General features: G+C 42.4%; 1 long non-coding RNA gene across 1 annotated transcript; it reads left to right on the forward strand.

Annotated features, from left to right (window-relative positions):
* The first annotated feature begins 744 nt into the window (after nucleotides 1-744).
* Nucleotides 745-18600, forward strand: LOC130596029 (uncharacterized). Its single transcript, XR_008971444.1, has 2 exons — nucleotides 745-851; nucleotides 18423-18600. It is a non-coding gene; the product is annotated as an uncharacterized LOC130596029 (long non-coding RNA).
* The last annotated feature ends 588 nt before the right edge of the window (nucleotides 18601-19188 follow it).

Here is a 19188-nt window from a genome sequence, read left to right on the forward strand (position 1 = left end):
TGTTTGGGAAGATATTGGCAATCATATCCTGTCACACAACCTTGGAGGGAGAAGCTACTAATAACTCTAGACTATCAAATGCTGATCTTGCGGTAAATGGTCATTTTTTTCTGGTTGTCTGTTATGTATCCCGAGTCTCTGAGTAAGTCTGGACTACTTTAGAAGTACCATGCTAAAAGTCAGACTCTTGTTAAACTCGATTAAATGGTCCTTGCAGCTGGTTTACACTTCATAAATGACCAGAGTGAGGATTTCCCTGCCAGTGAAAAAAAGAAAATACACTTTGGAAAGCTTTCCTTCTTTAACAGTAAAGTGTGGATGGCAGGCAGACAGGCTGCTGACAAGCAGTGCTTACTGGGGATGCAAAATGAGAACCAGTAAACAAAAATGTCAGTGTTATTTGACATGGGAGAAATTGGGACTGAAACCAAAGATGGTACAAATAAGCTCTGATTTATCTTACTGTCTTTCAGTCAGACTGTTCAATGGTATTGATATGTTTCCATGGAAAATGTGTTGCACTGAATCAGTGTTTTCTGAGAGGAGTATTGTTTTTTCAGTGGACCATTTCGCTATTTTCTTCCCCAACAAGACCCAGGATTACTTCGTAGCATAGAAATGAATGTTGCTCGAGAAATGTATACCCATTCAGTGTTTCGTTCTGTCACTGAAAGTCTAACTTAATTCTGCTTTGACCCTGCTTTGGATAGAGAATGAATAACTGCTGACTTTTTCCTCTTCCTTAGAGAAACTTCTGTTGGATTAAAGAAGAATTCAGGGAGTCAGGATGTTGTTTCAAGAGAGAGAAGACTTGCTAGAGCTCTGGGATGCTATGGGAATGTTGTGCCAAGGTATGTTTTCCTGTAGTGAAGTAGTGCAAAGGCTGTTCTCTTTCTTATATTGGACATCATGAACTGTCCTGGGGGAACATCACCATTTTCAAGCTCTTTGGCTGCAGAATGCTTTGTTTCCCTTTCAGCGATGCCTTTAAACTGACTTCCTTCAACACCCCACCCTCCCATTCCCCCCAGGTTGCACAGTGTTTTATAATTAATGGGTAAAATATGTGAACAGGAATAGCAGTGCCCACAAAGGGTCTTTTAAAAAACACTCCTTTGAGATTGTTATTTAAATACTGCAGGACTGGAATCGATTGAAAATACTTCCTCAGTGCACAAACCAATGGAAATCTATAATAACCTCTGGGGAGAGAAAAATCAAAGTTTGTGGGTTCAGTGACCGTGAGAAGACTCATCTGCTGCAAAGCTGAGTATGCATGGTGTCAAAGCAGTTTTCTGCTGAACAAAAGTATTCGCTATACAGTAATTTCCTTTGGCTTATTTCTGCAGTAACTGCACTGGTTAGTCCTTTTTAGGAGATTGGAACAGAAAGGAAGGGATTGCATCCCTTGCTATAGATTAATACAGTTAAGAATAGCTGTAGGAGTGTAGTAGAATCATAGAATGGTTTGAGTTGGAAGGGACCTTAAAGCTCATCCACTACCAACCCCCTGCCACAGGCAGGGATACCTTCCACGAGACCAGCTCACTTCAGGCCTCGTTCACCTTGGCCTTGAACACTGCCATGGATGGGGAAACCACAGCTTCTCTGGGCGCCCTGTGCCAGGGCCTCAGCACCCTCACAGGGAAGAATTTCTTCCTAATGTCTCATCTCAGTCTCCCCTCTGTCAGGTTAAAGCCATTCCCCCTTGTCCTGTCCCTACAGGCCCTTGTCAAAAGCCTCTCTCCAGATTTGTTGTTGGCCCCTTTAGGCACTGGAAGCTGCTGTAAGGTCTCCGTGGAGGCTTCCAAGCTGAACCAGCCCATCTCTCTCAGCCTGGCTCCATAGCAGAAGTGCTCCAGCCCTTGAAAGCAATTCATTTGAAGAGGGTTGTATGTGACTCTTTTTAGGTAAGTTTTCCTGAAGTGCTTCAAAAACTATATGGGGATGTCAGTGTTGCTCTTGTGTATTATACTATAATTTCTTAAATAATCTTTGTTTAAAATAATTGCTACCGTATTAGAGGTTGCATTCATCCAGTAGCCAGTTACAAGGTGTCTACGTGAAGCATTGCCAAAACAGATCTTTTATAATACTGAATTTATATGCAGACTGTATTCATCCTTATACCACATTCAGCGAATTCTTAAATGTAATCTTTCAATAATTCTGTCACTCAGTTGTCTAACAAGTTTCTCATGGCATAATGAAGTTTATTCTTAGACAGTGAAAGACGGAACAGCCACCTCCACTGGGCTTATATCTTCTTTTTTTGGATAATAATTTTTGTTAGGAAAGAATATACTTGAGGGTTTGCTGCCTTCCGAAGCTGACTCTGGAAGTAGTATTCTGGAAACACAGCAGAGGGATCCATGAGAGTGTGTTATGTATAATGGGGTAGTCTGGTAAGGAATTTGAGGAACATTCAGTGCACTACTGAGCTAGTTAGGAGAGTGAAAAATGCATCACTGGAAAAACGAAGCTAGATCATTGAGATGAATCTAGCATCTCTTGCTAGAGCCAGAGATGAACTTGTGAATTTGATGCAGAAAAGGAGGTGTAAAAACAAAGTCATGGAATCATGGAATGGTTGGAAGGGACCATTAAAGATTATCTAGTCCAACCCCCCTGCAGTGAGCAGGCTGCTCAAAGCCCTTTCCAGCCTGACTGTGAATGTTTCCAGGGATGGGGCATCTGCCACCTTTTTGGGCAACCTGTGCCAGTGTTTCACCAGCATCACTATAAAAAAATTCTTCCTTATGGCTCATCTGAGTTGACCCTTTCTTAATTTAAAACCACTACCTCTTGTCCTATCACTGTTCAAAAGTCCTGTTAAGAAGTCTGTCCCCAGATTTCTTACAAGCCCCCTTTAAGATTGAAAAGCCACTCAGCTTGGTGTCATCTGCAAGTTTCTGGAGGGTGCATTTGATCATACTGTGTTGTTATGATATTAAATAGTGCTGGCTCTAGTACTGTCCCCTGAGGGACACCACTTGTCATTGATGTCCATCTTGACATTGAGTCATTGACCACTACTCCCTGGATGTGACCACCCAAGGAATTCCTCATCCTCCAAACAGTTCATCTGTCAAATCCGTATCTCTCCAATTTAGAGGAAGGATGTTGTGGGGGACCATGTTAAAGGCTTTACAGAAGTCCAGATAGGTGACATTGGTAGCTCTTCCTTTGCCTGCTCATGTAGTTACTCCAAGATGATACTTCTGCCTTGGAGATGAGAAGACTAATAGGGATGGGAGTTTAAAGAGAGATGAGTTAAACTGAGTGTGACTTTTAAAGTCATCCCCAGGGAGAGGGGTGTTGGACCTGTTCAAGAAGATGAGGTGAACATCTTGTATCCGACTGTCTTACAATACAGTAAGAACACCTTCAACAAAGCCATAACCCCTGGTTCACATCAAGGCAAAGAAAGGATCATAGCCATTAGATATGACAAAAAGCATAAAGAAATGCTACATGGATAGGAGAAGAAGCCACTAGTGAGCAGAAGACAGAAGAATAGTCAGAAAGAAGTACAGAACTAAACTAAGTAGTATAAGAAAAGAAATCTGAGTGATTCACCCTTATCTTACTGACACATTGCCCTTGCATTCAGTTTGTAAATAATATCACAGTCAGAAACACTGAGAAGACATGCAAAAACCCCAAACTAGGCTGTTCAGTATAACAAACTTTTACATGCAAACCAGCTTCCAGACTTGGGAACCTTTAAGATATGTGTATCCAGATGAAGCAGCTCTGCAGCAGTACTGAATTGAAAGTAAGCAATCAGCAAAATCTAAAGATGTTTTTGGTGGAATTGATTCAATTGTGACCTAAACTGCAACGAAAACTCAATTCAGCTGTGTACAGGGAGGTGAAAATCTTGAAGCAGCATGCAACTTGTAAACTCCAAGTATTTTCCCTAAGCTAGTTTGCATTTCTAGCACATTTTTGTCTGCTTGTTCTACTTCCATTTGGTAGGCATACCAAATGAGGCATTACTGTAGTTGCAGCTATATGAAATACATTGTGTTCCTTTGTCATGCTGCATTAAACTGTAAAGCCATTAATGACCAATACAAGGAATGGTGTCATTAAACAGGCTTAAATAGACAGAGCTGAGATCATTAGTGAAGCCAGTAGATTGGAGATGCAAACTTTGGGGACAAATTGCCACCATGCTCAATTTATTACTGTATTAAAGTCCACGAGATGTGGAAATAGCATTGAAAATTAGTAGGGATGTAATGCCCATCTTGTTTGAAATTAAGGGGTATTTGTTAAACAGAGTAGATCAATTACAGGTTTTAGGCATAGCTTTCTGTTGCTATTCCAATGGGAGGTGGGCCATCTGCAGCTTAACCCTTTAAAGTGAAGTGATGGATTTTCAGGCTCTGCAATCTCATGATCTCTGTTTATGTAGCTGTGCTGAAGCTGCTGTATAGAACATAGAATCACAAAATGGTTTGGGTTGAAGGGGACCTTAAAGCTCATCCAGTTCCAACCCCCTGCCACAGGCAGGGACACCTTCCACTAGACCAGGTTGCTCCAAGCACCATCCAACCTGGCCTTGAACACTGCCAGGGATGGGGCAGCCACAGCTTCTCTGGGCACCCTGTGCCAGGGCCTCACAACCCTCACAGGGAAGAATTTCCTCTCAATGTCTTATCTCAGTCTCCCCTCTCTCAGGTTAAAGCCATTCCCCCTTGTCCTGTCCCTACAGGCCCTTGTCAAAAGTCCCTCTCCAGATTTCCTGTTGGCCCCTTTAGGCACTGGAAGCTGCTCTAAGGTCTCCCTGGAGCCTTCTCTTCTCCAGGCTGACCAAGCCCAGCTCTCTCAGCCTGTCTCCATAGCAGACCTGCTCCAGCTTCCGGAGCACCTCTGTGGCCTCCTCTGGACCCACTCCAACAGCTCCACGTCCCTCTTGTATTGTTTCCTCAGATCTGGACGCAGGACTGCAAAGGGGGTTTCAGCAGAGCAGAGTAGAGGGGGAAAAACCCCTTCCTTGACCTGCTTGGGGTGTACTGTCTCAGAGGATAACTGGATAGCTGTGTACTGCACAACCAGTGCATAGTCTCTTTTACAGTATAGTTGTTTATACTCCATAACAACTCTTACTTAGCTTATCACAAATCCAAAATCCTTAAATATGTTGTAAGGTTTTATGAGAAGGCAGAGATTATATTTTTCAAAACAGTTCAGCTCTGTTTTTAAGGGCGTGCAAGCACATGAGGTGAGGAAGGAGGGGAGGGTGGTGGGGAGTGACCAGTCCTAAACCAGCAGAGGGAGGTGAATCTGAAATTTAGTTTCTCTCTCAAAGATAGGTGACTTCCTGGCCCTTAGTCATGGCCTTTGTAAGAGGGTTCCCTTGCTGCCATCATTGCAGATAGGGATGCTTAATGGGTCTGATCCATGTCTTATGAGGTACCACCACAGGTGGCAGAGCAACCACCCAATTTTTCTGAACATCAAGTGCAGTCATGCAGCAAGCAGGGAACCTCAAATAGGAGCCCTTCCTCAGTGTGAGAACCAGGCAGTGGGAAGGTAAAGGGATTAGGTCTGTGTAGCTCAGTCATGGAGGTGACAGGACCACACTCTCTTGGCTGCTTGTGTAATTCAGGAAGCAGAAACACTGCAAAAGCAGAATGCTGTGCCCTGGACATTGCTCTGGGAAGGAGGCAGAGAGACAGCTTTCATGTGTTACGAGCTGCTGCCTCTTTTGCCTCTTACTCCATCTTTTTTATGTGACCATGGACAAAGTGTGGCTGCCTCCTCAATACTCCAGTTGTGAGCGGCACCCAGCGGAACCTGGGAGAGATGGGTGTCCTGGGGAGAGAAGCTGCCGATTGTGGATCTTTGGCAGAGTGGTAAGTACAACACATGAGCAAAGCTGCTGCCAGGCAACCTAGTTTGAAGGCCAGAAATAGCACAATGCATTAGCATTGCTTGGGCCACAGTGGAAGTGGCCTGAACATGAGCCAGGGTTTTTTGTGGATTCTGCTTTTGAATGTGTAACTCCAAATTCCTCCCAAGACACATTTGAAGACTTTTATTTCTATCTTGGAATATGTTTTGCTTTGCTTTTATTGCTTGGGCACGTAAATAGATCTTGACCTCAGACCAAAATGAGACTCAGTGGGCAGGCTCCAGAGATATGGGATAGGCAAGGGCCAAGTCACTGATGTAAATAATAAGGGAATAAGAATCTTTGAACAGGGCTAAGAGCACAACCCTGTGAGCAGAAAGAGTGGTGAGGCTCAAGGGGCCATGGGGCTTTAGAAAATGCTACTTCAGGGAACCAGGCTCTTTAACGGATCTGAGTTGGTGCATCAAGGGATATGAGCTCCATCCTGTGCTGAAGAGGACCCATTTTGGAGATGTGAGGTTGACATCTACTTAGCAGTGTAGTTGTACCTATTGTTACGCTTCAGCCTGCTATTTCAGCCCCACGTCTGGTGCCTGTGTTATCCTTTAATGTGAGCCAAATGCATTTGGCAAGGGAGCAGAAGAGACTCGCAACAGTGACTTCTAATAACCCCAGAATTAAGAGGCTGGAAAGGGGTTGGCCTGAGGCCAGTACATTCTGAGAGTCCAGAGCACCCTGCTGACATGCTGTTACTTGGGCAGCAGGGTCTTGAAATCTCGGGTCAAGAGAGTCCAAGGCCAGAGCTTTGCTTGAGTGGTTAAACCACAGAACGGGCTAGTTCCTGACCTGAGTATAGCAGACACTGGGAACAGACTGGTGTTGAAGCAGATGTACCTTGGATGCCTAATTCCAGTGCTTTGCAAAGTAAGACTGACTGGAAGGTACACAGATGTTGTGGAGAATAAGGTGAAAACCTCAATTTTTTAATTTCTGAATCAAGTTTGCTTGTATCAAAATGTTCATTGTCCCTGTAATGATCCTTCCAGAAGGCAGGTGAAGTAAAATTAATAGTACTTTGTCTTCACAATGACTGCTTCTTCAGTGCCTCTGCATGAGCTGTCTGTTGGCATGGAAACATGATGCTAGAGCTTTGAGAGCTCATCTGAAGAGGCCAGTGTTTCCCGCAAGTCCCCCACCTCTCCTGACTGTCTCCAGCTGATCAGCCTTCCACAGCTCAATCCTAATTGGAAACTGAGCACAAACTGTGGCAGTGCTCAGGGACAAAAGGAAGGAAAAGTTTGAGCTTCTCAGTAATGAATACAGCAGGTTGTAAGGAAAGAGCAGAGGGTAGTGGAGGGAACAGTAATCTGAAATGTGAAATACCATCCGATTTTCTCAGTTAAACTTACTTGGCTCCGTCAGTGGCAGATTCTACCCAGTTTCCATACTTTCATGGCAGCAGTACACTCTGGCCCATGTGACTGTGGTTATAACAATGACCTGGCTAAGAATTAGTGTAGTAGAGCTTTTTTAACTAGAGTGCATTGGCATATTTATACTTATTAAGACAAATGTATTAGAAGTCATTGAGAATTATGGTGATGTGCTCTTACTGTATTTATTGAGTCAATTTATTTGACTAAATCTCCTGATCATATCTCATTGTAGAAACTTAAGTGAATGCTAGTTTCTACTACTAATAAAGCTACCCCTGTAACTATGCATAAGATAAACATGTTTGTAGGTACCTACTGCGTCTAAGCCCAGAAAAAGGAAATAATATAAAACTCATTGCAAATGCGTTAAAGATTGCTCTTCACTGTAATACATTCACTTAGTTTTTCTTTGATTTTCTGCATTAGACATTAGGAAGAAATTCTTCCCTGTGAGGATGATGAGGCACTGGCACAGGGTGCCCTGAGAAGCTGTGGCTGCCCCATCCCTGGCAGTGTTCAAGGCCAGGTTGGACAGGGCTTGGAGCAACCTGGTCTAGTGGAAGGTGTCCCTGTGTGTTGCAGGGGTTTGGAACTGGATGAGCATTAAGGTCCCTTCCAACCCAAACCAGTCTGTGGTTCTGTGATTATAGTTTTTTTCCTGTGAAATAATACCAAAGACCTGCTGGATAAAGTGATTTTATTCTACTTTGTCTGGTGCCTTTTACAGTAATGTCGTTAATATGAAATCTTTAGAACACTTGTGTGAAATTATTGCCCAAATATTTTCAGCATATCTTTGTTGAAGTACTTTGTCACAGGGCTTCATTTAATGGGAAAGCTCAAAGGGGGTATCACTCGTGTTGTTTAATGCCCTGCACATTTGATATAAATCCACAAAATTGACAGGCATGGCTTCAGAGCATCCCACAGTGGCACAAGCAGCCTCTCATTCTGGTGGAATATTGTTTTAACATGTCAAAGTGTATTTGAGAAATCGTAAGATTACCCGTGGCTAATGCTCTTGGCTTCATTGCGATGATTAAATAGATGCTGGGTTTGCAGCACATCCTGCAGCCCTTTGTTAAGCCTGACCTTTCCTCCTGGCTGCAGTGCACTGTGGCACATTAGCATGTGTTCTGCTCATTACAGAGAGAGGCAGTTGCCATTCTGAGCAACGTCAGATGTCCCAGTTAGTGCACGATCTGATTTCCTTTTACCTTGGCCTTAACCCACTATCACTGAATATCCCGAGCAAATGCTGAGGACAGTTGGCAATGCTGTAGAAAAATTGATCTCAGCATCTGGCACAACATGTTTGGCACAAGTGTTGTTCCTCTCTTTGTCCCTGTGTCTCCCTTTGTCTTGCATAAATATTTATATCTTTAATTCTGAATCTTCCATATAGTTGGAGACAGGCTGAGATTAGAGCAGCTTCCAGTGCCTAAAGGGGCCAACAGGAAATCTGGAGAGGGACTTTTGACAAGGGCCTGTAGGGACAGGAGAAGGGGGAATGGCTTTAACCTGACAGAGGGGAGACTGAGATGAGACATTAGGAAGAAATTCTTCCCTGTGTGGGTGCTGAGGCCCTGGCACAGGGTGCCCAGAGAAGCTGTGGCTGCCCCATCCCTGGCAGTGTTCAAGGCCAGGTTGGATGGTGCTTGGAGCAACCTGGTCTAGTGGAAGGTGTCCCTGCCCATGGCAGGGGTTTGGAACTGGATGAGCTTTAAGATCCCTTCCAGCCCAAACCAGTCTATGATTCTAGGAACATAGTGCTAAGGTACCATACTGAGGTTCATAATGAGCCTGGCATATAAGGCAGTGAGGAAAGGATGTCTAAAAGGCCTAATATGCTTTGCAAACTAGAAGCGCATTTCTTGTATATTCTAGCAAGCCTTTTGGGTCTTTGGTGGCATGCGTTTTGGTCATGACAAGGAATTAGTGTGACAACAGCAGAAGTAACAATGGAGACTGAATCCTGATCTTGTTTAATATGAATTAATTTCATTGGTCACAGTGAAGATGTTTCAAACCAATGCCACTGTAATGAAATCCCAATCTCATTATAAAGAGAAGCGGTGTTCAGCAACTTAAAAAGCCAATAATGTGGTGATAACATAGGTCTGGGCTACCTCAGCCCTTTCTGCTTTGAGTGACGCTCTTGCTGTCTCATCCCATTCTTACAGTTTATTTTTGTTGTTACTACATTTTGCAAAGTGTTGGGTCTGGTATCGCATTGTGGATCCTCTTAGGTGAGAAACTGGAAACAGCTGTAAATGAAATGGAAGAGCTGGTACATGGTAACAAGGGATATATATCTCTTAAGAAGGGAAACTGTGCAAAAGATAGTTTTATGAGAACCAAGCAGATTTCGCAAAGAAATAGCAGCTTTACCTCCAATTTCTACTAGAAAAGCTCATTAATGTGTGGCCAGTTTGTTAGCGAGGCATTAGTTTATGTCCCATGGAAATGCTAGCTGAGCTACTGTAGCCACTGACCTGCTCTTGCGTGACATCCTACTGCTTTCAGATGTGTTCACTGCTGCTCCGTGGTGTTAACGTCCTTAGTGTAAAGCCTTACTTAAAGAGTGACATTTCAACTCTGCTTTTATTTTCTTCTCACGTGAATTAAAAAGTGAAGTGGGTTCCAATTATGATTTTACATCAGCATTAGATGAATAAAAAACTTTAAGTTAATTTCAGTTAATGTGATTGATTTAAAATAAGCTTCTACTAATGTATAAATGTAACTAGGAAAGGACTGGTATCACACCATGGGTTTTAGTCTGACCGTGCACTGCTGCAAAGCTCCTTCTGTTTATCTATGTGAATAATTCTGCTGATTTCAGTGTAAGATCAGAAAGTTGGATAATTTGACCTTTTGAATCTGTTCTACTTGTCTTCCTGCTGTGAAGCAAAGGATCCTCTCAGACACTGTGTTCTTTCATTTGAAGAGGCTTCTGTCACCTCAGTGAAAATAGAGGTCATATCCTCAGTTGTGTGTATTACCTAGTTGCATTCAAGTTAATAGTTATGTCTGTTTTCTGACCTGAGAGCATATCCCACATTGTTTCACAAACATCTTGCATGTATGGAAACAGATCAAAGCAACTGAGCGGGAAAAGATGCTTTCACTATGCAATGAGGTAGATGCGCTCAGTGTCTGTAAAAATGTCCAGCGTGATCTCTAACGCTACATTATTCACTCCAGTGTTTGTTCTCAAGCACCAAGGGCTTCTGCTTTTGTCATGTGTTAATGCTTGATCAAGCCTTGAAGCTTAAAGTTTTAACCAGAATGCTGCACACAACTGGAGCTAAGAGGTGAATCAGCAAATTTGATACCTTGGTCTGTCATCACTGAAGAAAAACAAATCTTTCAAGATGGACTGTGCATACCAACGCTTCTCATAATCCCTGCAAGTTGGGAGGAATTGTGTGTACTGAAGCAATAGATACTTGAGTTAATATTACCTTGTTCAGTTAATCCTACCTTTCAGCTGCATGTCCTTCAGTGTATTTTGAGTTTGAATAAAATGGCTTTGCAAAAAATCATTGAAAACAAACTGCTAAATGAAAGCACTTGGAGAACTGATAGTTTCCCTAGTCCTGCAATAAGCCCATTAGTTATTGTCTGGACAGCTAATACTGTATTTCATTGCATAATGATGTTCTTCTGCCTACATGAGTATCTCAAAGAGGGACTTTCAAAGTACAAGGGGAAATGAAGTTCTGCCTTGTTTTCAATTTGGTTATCAACATCTCTTTCCTTTAAATGCTTTTTAGAATTCTCTAGTGAGAAGGGGAGAAAAGAATGTTTTCTCCAAAAGGTAGTATGTCTTCTAAAGTCTTGCCTAGAGAAGCTGTGGCTGCTCCATCCTGGCAGTGTTCAAGGCCAGGTTGGATGGCGCTTAGAGTAAGCTGGTCTAAGTGGAAGCTGTCCCTGCCCATGGCAGAGGGTTGGAACTGGATGATCTCTAAGGTCCCTTCCAACACAACTGAGTCTGGGATTCTGTTTCTAGTTTTAGTTTTGAACTGCATTAGTGGTTTTAACCCTTAGGTCTTCTTTCTAACTGTCTGTTTAGTTTAAAAAGATGAAACTGGCTTAAGTTTATAGGGCATGTCTCTTCTAAGGACATTTGCTGTTTGTACTGCAAGGCTGTTAGCTCTTCCTCTGCAACTTGGTGTCGGTCTTTTTGGTATTAGTTGGGCAATGATGTGACAATATGGCGATGCTTGCTGTTCATTTTTATCTGTGATATTTAGCTTGGGATGCTAAAAGATCCTTCTGCTGCTCCAGCTAATTTGCAGACATCAGAAAATCTGCTGTGATGACTGTGAGGAACAGAGAGATCTGACTCCTGGCCCAGTGCAACGATTTGTGAACTAGTTCATTTCTGCAGCTAGAGCTCCTTCCTTTACTTGCATTACCTTAGCAAGAGCAGGGCAGTAGAGAGCAATGTTGTTGAAAACTTCTGGTGAATTTTTGGACTTCAGTATTTTGCTGTGTGCAGGACTGCAGCCTGAGAGTTGACTCAAGGCTGTTTTTTGTGTCACTGAGGAAGTCACGGAACTCTTCTTGCTTCAGTTGATGAGGATTAATTGTGTTTCAGAAATACTTTGACATTGTCATCTGGATGGAATCATAGAAGTGCAAAATGTGAACACTGCATGAAAGTCTATGGCTCAGCAAACTGAAGAAGCCCTGAGGAATATCATAGAATGGTTTGGGTTGAAAGGGACCTTAAAGCTCATCCAGTTCCAAACTCCTGCCACAGGCAGGGACACCTTCCACTGGATCAGGTTGCTCCAAGCCCCGTCCAACCTGGCCTTGAACACTGCCATGGACGCGGCAGCCACAGCTTCTGTGGGCACCCTGTGCCAGGGCCTCAGCACCCTCACAGGGAAGAATTTCTTCCTAATGTCTCATCTCAATCTCCCCTCTGTCAGGTTAAAGCCATTCCCTTTGTCCTGTTCCTACAGGCCCTGTCAAAAGCCCCTCTCCAGATTTCTTGTTGGCCCCTTTAGACATTGGAAGCTGCTCTAAGGTCTCACTGGAGCCTTCTCCAGATTTCTTGTAGGCCCCCTTTAGCTATTAGTTGAAGAACGATACAGCTGAACACTGTCCAGCTGTTGCTGAATCATCTTCATATCCCTAGGGATTGTAGTGCTCAAGGGTAAACATTTTCTTTTGTTGTTATTGTGGTTTTTTTTTGTGTTTTGTTGTTTTTTGGTTGTGGTGGGTTTTTTTTTTTGAGTACACAGAAGGAAATGAATGAAATGTTTACTTGCGAGGTGACTGTCTCCTTGAAAGGCTTCATACCCACATTTTAAGTGTTGCAAGTGAGATGCAGTGTTATGTTGTCCATGTATGACTTCTCACATGTTCTTTTTTTCAGAAATACAGTAAAGATAAATTGTCCTTAATGTATCATTTGCAAAGCAAGTTTTCACCTCTTGGGTTAAAATTCTTTCTTGAGTAGGAAAAAATATAATAGTCTGTCATTCCTTCCCCTGCACATTGCTCTGCTTGTGTGAATAGCACAGATCTGTTGACTCCTGCCATATGTGGCTGGTTTAAAAGTGACAGTCCAAATGTCAAGGTTTTCCCAGATATCCTCCTTTCTTAGATCTCTGTATCTGTTATTGTTTTCTAATTGGAATTCTCATTCATGATTGGAAAAAAAAATATTAAACCCAGAACATTTCCATAATATACAGCAAGCATTAAGCAACTTAAACGCATAGTTGGAAAGGGATGAGTAGTTTGCAGAGAACAGCATTTAGGAGAAAGTCCCTTTCAGCATTTGCAGTGTACTTGTCAGCAGACTGTGGTTTACTCAGGTTTTGAATTTTTTTCAGCAGATATTTTTGACTGTTTACTCTATTGATTGTCAGTGAATATTCAGTGTTTGAGCTGTGTGCCTATGAGCTCTGTGCCTACAGGCTATTGATCAGAAGCATTTTATAATGGCTTTTCTGCTCCTTGATTAGACAAACATGCGAGCACAAATAACTGTGTGGGTGAAGCTGAGGCTTGATTACCAGCAACACTCTTTCTTAGGGTTTTAGAATTTCTCCAAAGCCTTCCATTAGAAAAACAAGGTAATTCAAACTGTTAGAGATCCAACCCAAAAGATTGAAGAAGGGCTGAAAAAGGACTTAAAATGTCCAAATAAATAGTTGTGGACATATTTCTTTTATAATCTTCCTTGTATTTAGACCAGGGGAGATCACAAGTTATGGAGATCCAAGTGATCACTTTGTAAATAGCACTGGCATTAAAGTTTACTGCCTAATCTGGGACAAGCACTTCTGTTGATCCTCATTCTTCAGCTGTGATCCACAGGAACCTCACTGGGGTTGACTCCCCCCATGACTGGGGGTATGGGCAGCATTGCCTCCTCCATGACCAAGCCCTTAGATGACTGATGCCTGGGGACTTTAGGTAGCAACTAAGATGCATCTGTACAAAGAAGGATATGATCTCAGTTTCCAACGAAACCACGGAGATCCCTGTTGTACTGTGGTCTGGGAATAGGAATAGAGGAAAAATATTAACCAAGAAATGCTGCACCATTCCTTATAGTCTGTGAAAGCCCCTAGTAAAAACTAAAGAACATTACTGCTACTGAAAACACTGTTCAAACTCTAATCTGGGTCCTTTGAACTTGTCAGTTTTATCTCATAAGCTCACTTTGGTTCATGCAGGGGGGCCAGGGGAAGAGCAAGAATTGTGTTCTTCAGCCATCAAGCCACTGGGAGATGTCAAGCTGTCAGGCTCTGATGGAGGGAGCCAGAGAAGCTGATGAAGTCACATAAGAATGAGACAGCATCTCTTCTCTCTTCTCCACTCTTTCCCCTTCTCTCTCTTCTCTCTTCTCTCCAGCACTGTTCTAAAGTTGACCTCAGCTACATAAGCAGAAGCTTACGAGAGAATGAGAAGGGTGAATGCCAGTAAATTACTTCTCACATTCAGTAGTGCAACAGTGTTTTAGAGTGGGAGAGAAGGTCAATTCACCATAGCCCAGGTTTTACCTGCTATGTGTGAGCACACGCTCTCTATGTACCTTTACCAGGGTTCATAAAGTGGTTTGCACTGGGAGTAATGCAAGCTGAATTATTTATTTCTCTTAATGCAGATCATCATAAATTGTTGGGGAACTGCGAGAGTATTTGTTAATACTTATTTGCAAAGGGTTTGCAAAATATGTGATATTCCTGGAGGCCCTCACTGTCACAGTGAAAACAAGGATTCAGAGAATCTAAATGGGAATTTTGCTCTTGAAATTGGTAAGCCTGGGATGAGGACCAGGACTCTCAATGTATTGATTGATGAATTGCCCTGATTCAGCTACTGAAAAGTTACAGAGCAGGCAAATCACAAATTAACAAATTCCAAATAATACACTTTTCTTGCAGAAAATCTTTATATATCCTTGTGTGCTGAGCAGTCCAACTGACTAGCATGGCACTCCTTTAGTTTCTTTGCTTCCCCCAACTTTCAGCAGTGGTCAGTCTGTCCACAGTTAGTTTCTCCGTTGGGAGGAGCTGTCATTTCGAGGCTATTTTGAAATTGCCCATCTGTGTGGTCTTTGCTACAAAAAATTAGAATCATGGAATTAGATGAGTTGGAAAAGACCTTTAAGATCAAGTCCAACCATTCCCAGCACTGCCAAGGCTACCACTAAACAATGTCGCTGAGGGCCTCTTCTGCATGGTTTGTGAGCACTTCCAGGGCCAGTGATTTCACTGCTGCCCTGGGCAGCCTGTTCCAATGCCTGACTGCCCCTTCAGGAAAGAAACTGGTCCTGATCTCCAGTCTAAATCTCCCCTGGCACATCTTGAGTCCATTTCCTCTTGTCCCATCTCTTGTTTCTTGGGAGCAGAGCCCAGCCCCCTCCTGGCTCCATCCTCCTTTCAGGCAGTTGTAGAAAGCAGTAAGGTCCACACTGAGCCTTTTCTTCTCCAGACTAAACCTCCCCAGTTCCCTCAGCCATTCCTCATCACACTTGTGCTCCAGGCCCTTCACCAGCTCCGTTGCCCTTCTTTGAACCTGATGTTAAATAAATAGGTGAATAGTGTGCTGCCAGTCCCCTGTAATGACCAGGGAGCAAGAAGGCTGATATATCTAGACAAACAGCTGTCTTGCAGATTGACAAGCAGGTAGATTTCTTTTGTTATACATGACTCGCTGCTATGCTGGTTTCCCTTTCATTCATTTAGCTATGGTTGCTCTCAAGCACATCTGTGCTACAGCCATTTTTCACCTCAGTTTATTTGCCAATATAAGGTATATATAAGATACTCCTCGTGCTCAAACCGAGAGTAACACTGAAAACCATCCTTTCATGTAGCAGAATATATAGAGTGCTTTGAAGGCCCTGCAGTGAGACAGCTGATCAGTGTGATCTAAGACTTCAAGGCACACAGAGTGCTCAAGAGCACAGGTTGAAATTCAGGTCTTGGCCTTGAGCTTTGCTTTTACGTGTTCTTGTTGGCTGTTTTTTTGCTGCCTTCCAGTTTTGAAGTTGCTGATGCAAGATGATCATGCTTCCTGTAGCCTCTCTGGAGTGCCAGAAATTGTCAGAGTTGCCATACAGAAACTAGTGTAGGCAAAACAAAAAGACCAGAGAAATCCAACTGACAAACCAGCCAGACCCCCCAAACTTTGAGATTCTGATGTTTCCTATAATGGCAGTTGTGGCACTGGTTCAATACATCGTTATTGACATATTTCAAAGTAAGCTCATTTATCATGTTCTTGCATCTTCAAAGCTTTCTTTTTTCCTATGGAAAGAACATAAGGCCTAATTCCTAAAGGATATAACCTACATACTGAGGGTACACATTGAGCTGCTGTTTTACTATGCAAAACTCTAATCCCAAATATAAATAGACATCTGTTAGCTATTTGCATGCATGAAAGATGGTGGATGCGTCCACACAAAACTCCTTTGTTTTGGGGGAAGAGCTCGGTGATGCTGAGTTACCATGGAGTGGAAAAGGAATGAAATAATCCATGCTTTTTTGTCAGCAAGAACAGTAACAGCTCGAAGAAGCTTAATTCATTTACACCAAATAGACACTGACTTTACATATTGATTATATTACTGATTTATGCTGTTTATTTCTTCAGTGTTTGGGCTTCATTTTCTTTCTTTTGTTTCTTTTTTTCCTGGGGAGTACTTATTTTTATGGGCTTCCCTTTCATATATTCTTCTTTCTTTCCTCCAAAACAATGCCATAGTTTTAGAGGGTGAGCACAATCAGAGCACCTGCACTTGAAAAGGTCAGATATTGACACAAATTAAAGCACTGTCATTTTCTTTAAGGTTCAGCTCTTCTAAGAGGAAATTATTTCTTGCGAAGCTCCTTGGCAGATGTTTCAGTGGTATGTAGATTGTGATGTAGAGCACCAATTCAGTTAACTTGTTACATGCCTGAAAGCTGAGCTTTGCTTGAGGTGGCTGTTCTGAGCAACCTTAGCCTCAAAGTCTAGGTTCATACTGATTACAGATAGAAGTTGGAAGAATGATTTTTTGACCTTGATGTGCTGAAGGCCAAAGAACCAGTGAGATGTCTTGTGATCCTGATGGTAAAGCTTCTTTAGGATAAGCACATGGTCTCGTATCATCATGACTAAGCCTCTGTGAGCCATAGAGCCATAGAATCAGCTAGGTTGGAAAAGACCTTCAGGATCATCAAGTCCAACACCATGATGCAGGGGATAGATTCCTGTGAGAGATCCTGAGGATTGTCAAATTATAAATGGATAAATTATAGGAATACTTCATAACAGTTAAGTCATAAAGTAAGAGAATACGGTAAGATGTAAGAAAACTGTAGCATATGATACAGGTAATGAAGCACCAAAGCCACAGTAGAGTTTGATTACCTAGAGGAAATCAGTTAAACAGTTGGCAAGGATTGATAATGCCATCTTGCTTAGAAAGCACCAAAAGCACAGTCCCAGTACTGAATGAATGAACAGCAGTCAGTCATTTGTAGACAGTGAGTGAAAAAAATAATAGAATCATAGAATCCCAGATTGGTTTGGGTTGGAAGGGACCTTAAAGATCATCCAGTTTCGGCCCCCTGCCACAGGCAGGGACACCTTCCACTAGACCAGGTTGCTCCAAGCCCCGTCCAACCTGGCCTTGAACACTGCCAGGGATGGGGCAGCCACGGCTTCTCTGGGCAACCTGTGCCGGTGCCTCATCATCCTCATAGACATAGCTAGGTGATAGTAATATGTCTTCTCAACTGCAGTTGACCCCAGCCAGTTATGTTAAGATGATACATATATACAGCTGGTTCTCTTATAATATGTTCTAGCTAAATCAGGTTAGTTGCCTTGCTGTCAAATAGCCAGATTTTTTCTGGCAGTGAAAACATAAACTGACTGTACTGACGGTAGAAGAACTTCATTAGATGGAGTGAGGGTGGTGAAGGTAGAAGCTCATGTTCTTAAGAAGGGAGTAGAAAGTATCCCATTTGGTTGTGTTGTTGAAGGGTGGGTGGTTTGTGTTGTTTTTTTTTTGTTTGTTTTGTAGTATTTTCTTTTTTTCCCTTTCATTTTCTTTTTTCCTGTTTTTCATTTTTAATTTTTATTTTTTTTTTTTTTCCCCTGAGCTGGTTCTGGTTTCATGAGTGTTTTTTTTTTTTGTGTTCCCTTGCTGTATATATTTGTTGGGAAATATGCTATGCAGAGGGACAGAGCCTACCCGAATGATTTGGTTCATGATGATTTACTGTGAGGGTGGCGAGACACCGATCTAATACCTGAATGCAATATCAAAGCCATGACATTCTTAAACAATTCAAAAGAATTCATTTGGATTTCACTTGACTGCAGTTATCTGTTAAGGAGCCGTTTTTAGAAAGTCATTCCTGTTTAACTGCTCTGGCATAGTGCAGTTTCTTACCTAAGGAAAAATTCTGTAAGGTTTCTTGCTGATGATCTGAAGAATGTGAGTGAGAGCTGGCAGATGGCTTACAGATATCACTCTGAAATATCTTACACTGACAAATAACGACGGTGTGTATAATTAGCACTCTGCAGATGGTATGCAAAACGATCTGCACTTAGTACAGAAATTCTTTCCTTTTTTTTTTTTTTGACAGACTATTTTTCAGAGTAAATTTTGAAGACATGGCTTGTAATGCTGCTCAGGATAGACCCAGGTGTAGTTGAGAAGCTACTCCCCATCTGGTTCTGTGTCAGAAGAGCCCTCAGGCTTTGGGGTCCTCATCCACGTACAAGAGTGTGCTGCCACAATGTAAGTAATAAAGACATAGATCATATCAGACTAATATAAAGTTTGCAGGCTTGTAAAGAGAGGAGGTCACAACAAGGCACAGCAGAGTTATTGCTTCACTTTTATTCGTCTGAATTTGGTGAACTGTCATATATTTTTAAGCACACAATCCGTTTGCAGTCCCAGTGTCCCTTACAGCAGAAATGATGGTTCTTCCACTTTCATACTGGACCTACTGCTGATCTCTGCTGGTGTTTTTTTTTTACCCAGATGTTGGCAAAAGCAACTGGCAAAGAACAGACTTCATGACCTCTTACTGTGGTGATGTTGCTGCTACCGTTCATTTGTATTACTGTACCAGTTACCTTGTATTGCACCACACCACAGCCTTCATCTCTGATGAGTTCTGAGAGCTCCGATGAGTTCTGATTGTGTTTGGGACTACAGAAACGCAACCTAACATCTTGCTTTAGAGAACTTTCTACTCAGTATAGACTAGAGGCTACAGGTGAGCATATGCAGCTACCTGAGAGTCTGTAAGGAAACAGGACAATGATACGTTGTCATCTTAGCATACGACCTTCTTTCAATTATATTGCTGCTGAGGACAATATACAGTTTAGAGGGAAGAT

This window comes from Pezoporus wallicus, unplaced genomic scaffold (assembly GCF_028554395.1).
Source record: "Pezoporus wallicus isolate ANWC-B61680 ecotype Strahan unplaced genomic scaffold, APGP_CSIRO_Pwel_v1 contig_7553, whole genome shotgun sequence".
Lineage (NCBI taxonomy): Eukaryota > Metazoa > Chordata > Aves > Psittaciformes > Psittacidae > Pezoporus > Pezoporus wallicus.